The sequence below is a fragment of the Dreissena polymorpha genome, chromosome 5 (assembly GCF_020536995.1).
Source record: "Dreissena polymorpha isolate Duluth1 chromosome 5, UMN_Dpol_1.0, whole genome shotgun sequence".
In the NCBI taxonomy this organism is placed as follows: Eukaryota; Metazoa; Mollusca; class Bivalvia; order Myida; family Dreissenidae; genus Dreissena; species Dreissena polymorpha.
The window spans coordinates 10,362,476-10,372,005 of NC_068359.1; the positions used below are offsets into that span (position 1 = coordinate 10,362,476).

A 9,530-nucleotide genomic window follows, 5' to 3' on the forward strand; every position below is an offset into this window, starting at 1 on the left:
AAATGGACAAACATCCCATGATGATTGCCCTAACAGGATTGGCCAAAACATCCCATGATGCTTGCCCTAAAGTAGTAAAAATAGTGAAACATTGGATATGTACAATGCAAAATAGACAAGCATCCCATGATGACTTCCCTCAAATGTTAAGTATAGTTTGAGTCAAAGCAATAACCAGAGTGTGTGTGAGCATTTAAGATCGAATAGGGTTTAAACCAATATTTGGAACCCTTATGTAGCGCCGGAAAGCGTTGGAACGCCAACGGCCCATAAGCATGATTTGATGTTCTGGAACACCTGCAAGAACGGCCTGTGTACATGCACCGATTCTAAAACTGTGCAGCTTATATTTGGTGGTTGGAAGTTGACAAAAGGACAACAAGGTTTTGAATGTTGTTCGGAATGCATTTTGTGTGAGGGGTTCCGAGATGGATGAAATGAAGAGTGGTCCCGGTGTTGAACCACGCATTTTTAAAAATGCTTTGAGAGCTTTGACTGGGCATGTTGAATTTTGTGCTTGAATTATAATTTTTACAGGTTTGTCATATTTTTTGGTTTTGTAATAATGGAATTCAATGTGGATTGCTTTTGATTGTAATGTGATGTGTCCAAATTGCACCACTGAATCATTCTTGGATGGAGTGGCTGGCAATAGTTCACCAATCCGAAAAAATCCAAAGAAGGCGAGAAGGATTATCGACTGGTACATTGCTTGTTGATAGGGCGAACCACTGAGAATGTGAAAAGTTGCGTGCACAAGTGACTGAATGTGTGTCAAAAGCAGGGGGAGTCTGTTGTCATGTTGTTTACGTAATTTACGACATCCTGCAGTCATTCTACGAATAATATCTGTATTGCAAGGGTCAGAATGTCCAGCTATAGAATGAAAAAAGGAAATGGCAGAAAGGTGGCTGCTTATTGTGGCTGGGGCCAGGTCCTGTGTATACAAGTATGCAACATATTGAGAAACAAATTTAGACTGGACTGGAAAGTTTTAAGTTGCACCAATAATTTGACAGACACAGTGCGAAAAATTATCCCAGCATTTCTGGTAGAAGTGGCGTGTGGTTGGTGCCAAGGATGCCTCCAGTAATTGCTGTTCTACTTCAGCAAGGTTAGGGGATAAAGATCCAGAGGGATAGGTAAGGGATGTGGGTCGAGGTATGGTGCTGCTTCCCGTGCTTGTTGAACCTGTAAGCGAGAAAGCAGGTCACATACAGTGTTTTCTGTGGTTTTGATGTGTTTGGCTATGAAACAGAAATTGTGTTGTAGTGATTTCAGGACAATAATCCGGAAGAGTCGCATCATAACAGAGTCTTTAGATGATTTTTTGTTAAGGCAAAAGACCACAGACAATTTGTCACATATAAACAGTATGTTTTTGTTTGTCCATGTCTGTCCGAACAATGACACAGCAGGAGCAATAGGGTACATTTCCAGAACATTGATATGATGACATTTGGCAGGGGTGGGAAATTCTCCATATGTCCAAGAGTTCATGTGTGTGCATCCAAAGCCTTTTGAACCAGATGCATCAGTAAATAGCTTTAAAGAAATTAAAGTGACAAACCGGTCATTTGTCAGTAGTGTGCAATCATTGTATTTTTCGAGGAAAGTGTTCCAGAGTTGAAGATCTGCTCGACATTCTTTTGTTAGTTTTATCAAATGGTTGGGATAGGTCTTACCGACAGTGAGATCATATAGTCTGCGAAGAAAACAACGACCTGGTTTAATTACCTTGCATGCAAAGTTTAGGTGGCCTAGGATGGATTGTAGAGTTTTTAAGGACACTTTACGACAATGTTTATATTTAGCAATAAGTACCTTTAGTGCACATATCTTGTCTGGGGGTAAGCTGGCTGAAAGTGCATCAGTGTTAAGATTTATGCCATGAACTTCTATTGATGTAGTGGGAAAAACTGTTTTGGCATGTTTAATTGGTAAGCCAAGGTCATTTGAGAGGTGCATGAAACTATCAAGGGCGATTTGGTACTCATTTGTTTGTTTACGTCCTAAAAAGATGAAGTCATCAATAATGTGAGATACACGAAGAACCCCTAATTTGTGTTGTAAAACCCATTGTAAGGCTTGTGAGAAAGATTAGAAAATCGCCACTGAAGAAGATGCCCCAAATGGTAAAACTGTTCCAAAATAAAAACAGTTATTGAAGGAGAACCCTAGTTTATGGAAGTCTTTTGGTGAAATCGGTATTATTTTGAAAGCTTCTTCAATGTCCGCCTTAGCGACCAAGGAGCCTCTACCAGCCTGCAAAACCAATCTTGCAACATGGTCAAAGGTCTGAAGTGCAACCATAGCATTTTCGTATGGGATAGCCGAATTGACAGATTGACCACACTTAGGAAAGGATAAGTCATGGATTATACGGAAAGTGTTAGGAGTCTTTTTGGGAACAACACCGAGGGGGAGCAGAAAAAATTGGCCAATGGAGGTGTCAAGTATGGCCCTTTAACACGTCTCAATTTTATGTGTTGTATAATTTTTTGTTTTACAAGTTCATTGTGATTGTTCACAGATTGATGGTTTTTATGCAACCATGATGGTATAGGAGATGTTGTGCCAAGTGAAAACCCATTTTTGAATCCGTCAATCAATTTTTGTTTTTTATTGGGGTCATAACCAGACAGATATGGTAACAGTTTGTCGGCCGATATGGGTGAAGGTAATTGAAATGTATTTAGACTGTGGAATTTGGGCTTTACTGGCTGTTCTTTTGAAATTTGCCGTTGGTGTGTTAGCGTTATTTGCATGGTAGGGCCTGACAGGTTTGAAGCATCTGTGTGCGCCATGTGGTTGGTCGCAGTTCCCACACTGGTGTAATTGTGAGCATTTGGGCTTAAAGGGATCTTTTCACGCTTTGGTAAATTGACAAAATTGAAAGAAGTTGTTTCAGATTCGCAAGTTTTCGTTTTAGTTATGATATTTGTGAGGAAACAGTAATACTGAACATTAACCATGCTCTAATATAGCCATTATATGCATCTTTTGACGATTTTAAAACCTAAAAATTATAAAGCGTTGCAACGCGAAACGATTGAATAATTTGAAGAGTTCTGTTTTTGTCGTTAAATTTTGTGAAACTACGAAGATTGCTTATATAAGGTATAAAATACATAAAGAATGTGTACTCGGCGGAATAGCTCAGTAGGCTAAAGCGTTTTTACTTCAGGACTCTGGCAAGACTCCAGGGGTCACTGGTTCGAAACCTGCTCTGGGCAATGTTCTTTTCCTTTTTTAATTTTTTTTCTTGATTTTTTACTGGAGCTTTTATGATCCAATGTTTACATTTATCACACAAGTTAAAAAAATGCCAAAATCTGTGAAAAGGCCCCTTTAAGGCATTGGGATTTTTGTTGGTAGTCCCAACAGTAACCTGTTCGGCGCATGATGTAGGTTGGCATTGGAGTTCTGGAGTTGGAAGGAAAGGGACGAAAATTAGAGTGAGATTTTGTCTTCTTTATGGAACAAAACAGGAATGTCTCTGTGTGTAGGGTTCCCCAAGGAAGTGGCTGCAGTGCCTTAAAGCTGTCTGAACTTGATGTCGTATGTGACCCAGTTTGGTGAGTGTTGTGCGAGGTCCTAAATGATTGACATGTATTGGAACAGGCCTGATGTCTCCTCAGGATATTTGGAAACATAAACATCGGCAAAACGTTGGGAAGCACGGCACCATGTGATTATGTTTGCTATGGTCTTAGGGGCTGATTTTTGAACGGAAGTTGATATTTGGTTGTCACTGCGTTTAATGACTGTGGTCTCAGTTGTTTGGTGATCAAAAATTAGCTCACTCAAATCGATATACTCTTTGTTCATGATGGCTTTACGCATTTTGACATCAATTGGAGGATGAACAGTGGAAAAAAGTCCTAAATTAACACCTTCGTTGTTGTCTGAGGTCACCGATGTCAAATCCTCTTCAATTGATTGCTCAGACGGCTGTTCGTCGTCACTCGCCTGTTCCGCTTCAGGCGCCTGGTTTGATGTCCCATCACTCTTCTGGAGGATGAGTTGGCTAATTTCTTTCAGGACTCCCTCATCTTTACTAAGGGCATCTGCCATCAGCTTTGCAATCCTGGATTGGGGCGCCTCTGGCGGTGAAGAAGCCTTCCGCTTACCGGTCTTGGCAGTGGATGGCGTTGCCTTAGGCATACTAATCTGAATAAGATGTGTTTGTGAAACACAATGTCCCCCTATATGACGTTTGACCTTGAAGGATGACCTTGACCTTGACCCTTCACCACTCAAAATGTGCATCCCCATGAGATACACATGCATTTCAAATATAAAATTGCTAGCTTCAATATTGCAGAAGTGACATTACATGAGCAATTTTGACCAATATATTTGACCTTGAAGGATGACCTTGACCTTTCACCACCCAAAATGTGCAGCTCCATGAGATACACATGCATTCCAAATATCAAGTTGCTATCTTTAATATTGCAAAAGTATTCATAAAATAAGCGATTTGGGCCACATATATTTGACCTCTGACCTTGAAGGATGACCTTGACCTTTCACCACTCAAAATGTTCAGCTCCATGAGATACATATGCATGCCAAATATCAAGTTGCTATCTTCAATATTGCAAAAGTACTCATAAAATGAGCGATTTCGTCCACATAATTTTGACCTCTGACCTTGAAGGATGACCTTGACCTTGACCTTTCACCACCCAAAATGTGCAGCTCCATGAGATACACATGCATGCCAAATATCAAGTTGCTATCTTGAATATTGAAATACTGCAAAAATGTACATTAAATGAGCGATTTTGACCCATATATTTGACCTTTGACCTTGAATAATGACCTTGACCTTGACCTTTCACCACTCAAAATGTGCAGCTCCATGAGATACATATGCATGCCAAATAACAAGTTGCTATCTTCAATATTGCAAAAGTTATTGCAAATGTTAAAGTTGGCGCAAACCAACCAACAGACCAACCAACCAACAGACCAACAGACAGGGCAAAAACAATATGTCCCCCACTTCTATAGTAGGGGACATAAAAAGACGAAAATGAACAGGCAGAAAACATGCACTGCACTAGATTATGGATAGCATTTGTTTATATGCCGATTACATGACATGTGGAATGTCAAACATCTTCAATCAGTTATTCGGACAATAAGGTGTTTACTGTATGAGCATGTATACTGTCTGCTAACAGTATTAAATCAAAGTACTGGCAGTACTGGTGTGACGATGCTTTTGAAGAGGATGGATATAAAACATCAATTTAAGTTTATCTATATCACCACAATTGATTTTGTTGATACGAACATTTGGGTACGATAAAAAATTTGGGTACGAAAATTTTGGGTACGAAAAAAAAATTGGTACGAAAAAAATTTGCGTACGAAACATTTTTGGTACGAAAAAAAGTTTTGGGGTACGGGGAAGTAGTACCCGTGGGTAACTTGACCCATTGAGCGAAACTGGGAGGCGGGTCACATTCTTGTTCATTAAGTATGGCAATACCTTCATGATGATTCTCGAAAGTAGGTATGAGCACATAGCCGGACCATGTGAGCTCAATCGTATGAGCACTTGACTATCCGAGTTCGCCCACGAACATATGGATAATTTAACTAATAGCGAAATGACCTTATACATGTATATGCTGAAATCTAACGATCGAACGGAATATAAAACATGGTATGTACACTTAGGTGGTTGTGTAATTTCTGTTAGAATATCGCATTCAATATGTAAATTTTAAATGATTGTGCCCGCACTTGAGTTTGTTGCCTTGTTTGAGTCTATACGCGCCTAGGCTGCACCCAGTGTGTGTATTTGTGTTTTTCCAAGGTAAAGAGTTATCTCCGCGCTGAGGCTGCATAATGTTGGGACCCGGAATGTGTCCAGCAGTCCTACCTAATAAGATTAGATTGACGACAGTTGGGACGAACTTTGAATGATAGCTGCAATTTCCAGCTATTTGTTTTGTACTGAAATACTTTTTATTTTTTTATATGGTCAAATGCTGCGGGGGGGGGATGAGATTAATCGGAAAAAAAACCTGTCCGGAATGGTGACAACAAAACAGACAAAACATTGCGCCGGGAGCGGGAATCGAACCGGTGTCGTAAAGGTGAAAAACAATCTCCGCGCAGAGTTGTCGTTCCTTGCTCTCACATACAACTCTGCAAAAGGCTCAGCACGCCATTTTGTCTATAAAATAGCTAAAACCGAACAAACGCATTCAATGTATATTTGATTGGATATTTAAGATCGCATGCATTAAATTAAGAAATATCACTTTTAAATGTACGATAAATCGTGCAAATACTTGCGAGTTTTAATGCAACTCTTTGGAACTATTGTATTGCCCATTTACGCAGATGGAATCATTCCACGCACTTTACATATGTAAATAATTGAACATAATGTTTATTGAGTGACGTTAGGAATTGCTTCGACGTGTGTATGTATGTTGGTTTCTTAACAACAAAAAACCATATCAATTTTATAATAATGAATTAAGACTGATATAAGATATCATGGTATGAGATGGTTTTCTTTAATGCAGTGAATGCAATGTAACCGTCGTTCAATAGAGTGTTTAGTATACTGTAACCTCAATTATGAACGCTTGGTATGATCATGACATGAATGAGACGCTTTCATAACAATAGTCCGTTCTGAGCCCAACACAGAGGTGAATGTAATGTAACCGTCGTGCAAGAGATTGGGTGAAAAAGCGAACGGCCTTTCCACTGCGCTAGCGGGACGGACAATTACGCAAAGAAATGTTGTTTTATCTATATATATCATAGCAGTGCAGCGTTTACAATTTGCAGGTTCGAAATTGTTCGCATTCTTTAGTTTTGTGATCACGTAAAAAGTTAATTTTACATGTTTTTATTCGCAATTTATTTACTAAATCGAGAACAAATATCAAACAAAATAGAGAAAATATATAGTTGTTTCATTGGTCAATAAAAATAAAATGGATGTAAAATTACTAATTTGAAATTAACGTTCTGATAAACTTATTGAATCTGTTTCCCCAGGATATGCTGTTCTATTAATATTTACCTTTATCAACACGAACGACAACTCTGCTAGGAGAATGTTATCAATGAAAATCAACGAGCAATCTCCTACGCAGTGGCGAATGCCAAGGGAAGTAACTGAAAAATCGAGTTATCTCAATCGGACTGGCTCGGTCTTTTACATAGGTCGCCATTGTAAAGAACTTTTTTACTGGTTATCAAACCTTAGACGCTGCTGTTCCAGCATCGTCAAAAACAGGATATGTGGCCAAATAGGCTCATATTGGACACAAGTATCAATCAGGATATTGATACAGGTTTAGTGTCAAATAGGACACAAGTATACACAAGTATCAATCAGGATACTTAAATAAGTTAAGTGTCTACTAGGACACAAGTATAAACAAGTATCAATCAGGATACTGAAAAAAGTTACGTGTTTAATAGGACACAAGTATCAATCAGGATACTGAAAAATGACATGTGTAACATAGGACACAGTTAAACACAAGAACCAATGGGTATTGGTTACATAAAGCAGCTAGTACAAGTGTTAAACCAGATACTCAAATAGGAAACCGGTATACTCAAGTAACGAGCAGGATACTTGGATGGAAAGTGGTAAATAGAACACCATACCAAAAAAGGCTCTTTTATTAAGGTAATGATCAACACTGTAATAATGATGGAAATGCTATGCTGCTGGCACAAATATTATATAGAGTTTATCGTATGATACGCTGATACTAACACTCTGCCTACAAGTGTTGTGTGGACTAGGAAGTTACTCTCAATGCCCCTGATTGTACTGTCAGATACCAAATTGCAAACACTATAAAGGTGCTGAAATACAACCATGAATATCGTTGCAAGCAAATACTGCACATTTTATATGTTTGACTGCTGTTCTGGAAGACTCACATTCACAGACTGTGAGCTGCAAAAAGAACAGCGCCTCTAACAGAACGATAATATCTTCGCATACCAAGTGTTGAATCAATATGCACGCCATCTGATGAAACAAACTCCTGCTGAAAGCGTCTGTTAAAGTTATTGAAATTATGCTGCCAGAAATGTACAGACTCTCGGTCTGCACAAAGACACTGCAAACGTTGGTTGGTTTCATCAACCCTTGCATTATACAATGTTCCGTGTTTTCGGTGAAGTATCTCACCTATCATGACACGATTGCAGCCCTGTTGAATAAGCCAGCATGCAAATGCAAAAATAGTATCTGCCAATGTTGCTGGAGCAATCCTCATACTGCAAAGGTCATTACTGCCTATATCAAGGAAAACAATATTGATGTTTAAGTCACTGACAAGATGAGCATCTGTCCAGACAGACTGGGGTTTGTCTGGGTGCATAATTGTAGCCCCTCCGACTCCATGCCAGTAAACTTGTATGTGCTGTGAATCAAAATTCATATTAGTACAACTGTTCTGTATGCACCATCTCGTTAGGCGTTTGGTAATAGAGTGACCTAAAATAGGAGTATTAAACATCGTTACGAAGATCGCTCAGTAATTTTTAATGAAACAAATTCCCATTTACCAGCAGTTAGTTTTGAAATGCTTTGTTTATATGCATCAAAGTAGGTCAAGCACGCGCACTGCTAAAAATAGAACGAACAAAGGAATATGGTTTTGGATGCTACAAATACATGTATTTAATATTAAAAAATCACATTTTGCCGATCAGCTAAATTATGATTGCACAATGCTCAAATACTGAATAAATTAATAATAAAAACCGATACGCAATGCCGAAAAAATTCCTGAAAGTCTTGGAGAAAAACCACGCTGCTGCTGGCTTCTTTGTTCGTCCAAAAAGAGGCTGGTATAGTTTACACACGGATAATTTGCAACTATAGCTTTCTTAAATTTTTTCGCTCAGCCTTTACCCAGTTGGCATTTTTATTGCACCAAATTATAATAACAACGTGCTGAATAAAAATAACTTTATCGTACCTATAAAGTATTATTTTCTACGCCAATCGCCATTTCACCAGTCGAAGTTACGGTAGTTGGCATCGGTGACCTGATAACAAGGCATCCGTGTCCAATCTGTCTCAGGTTACACAACACGATGTCATCAGATGTCGCACTCTCAAGGAATCCAGTGTCAATGAAATCAACAAATATAATGGCCTTGAAATCAGGACAGAGAAATCAGTTGGCTCGATATGCAATTCGTTTAGATCTAGTTACAAAACAGATACTTGGACAATTGACTAACATAGCCAACATAAGACCATCATATTGTGTCGTGACCGAATGATTGATCAGTGGATCAATATAAAGTATTTTTATGCATGACAAGGGTTACGACATCGACTCATTGAGGTTTTACTACAAAAATGGGCTGTCAAATATTCAACATATAAAAGCATTCACTTGCTAAGTGCAAACGATCGGAATGTATCTGTGACAAAAGTTGTCAGTGTCCCTATAGCGACCATGCAAACGACAAATCGTCTTTTTCATGATCAACTTGGCGCAGCGTGA

The 9,530-nt window shown here is 38.8% G+C and overlaps 1 protein-coding gene across 1 annotated transcript in view; it reads right to left on the bottom strand.

The window, feature by feature from the left end:
- Positions 1-9,106, bottom strand: part of LOC127880983 (uncharacterized) — a 20,399-nt gene extending 11,293 nt beyond the window's left edge. Inside the window, exon 1 of the mRNA XM_052428540.1 lies at positions 8,994-9,106. The gene's annotated coding sequence lies outside the window, so the exon portion shown is untranslated. The remainder of the gene's footprint in view (positions 1-8,993) is intronic.
- Between the last annotated feature and the right edge of the window lie 424 nt (positions 9,107-9,530).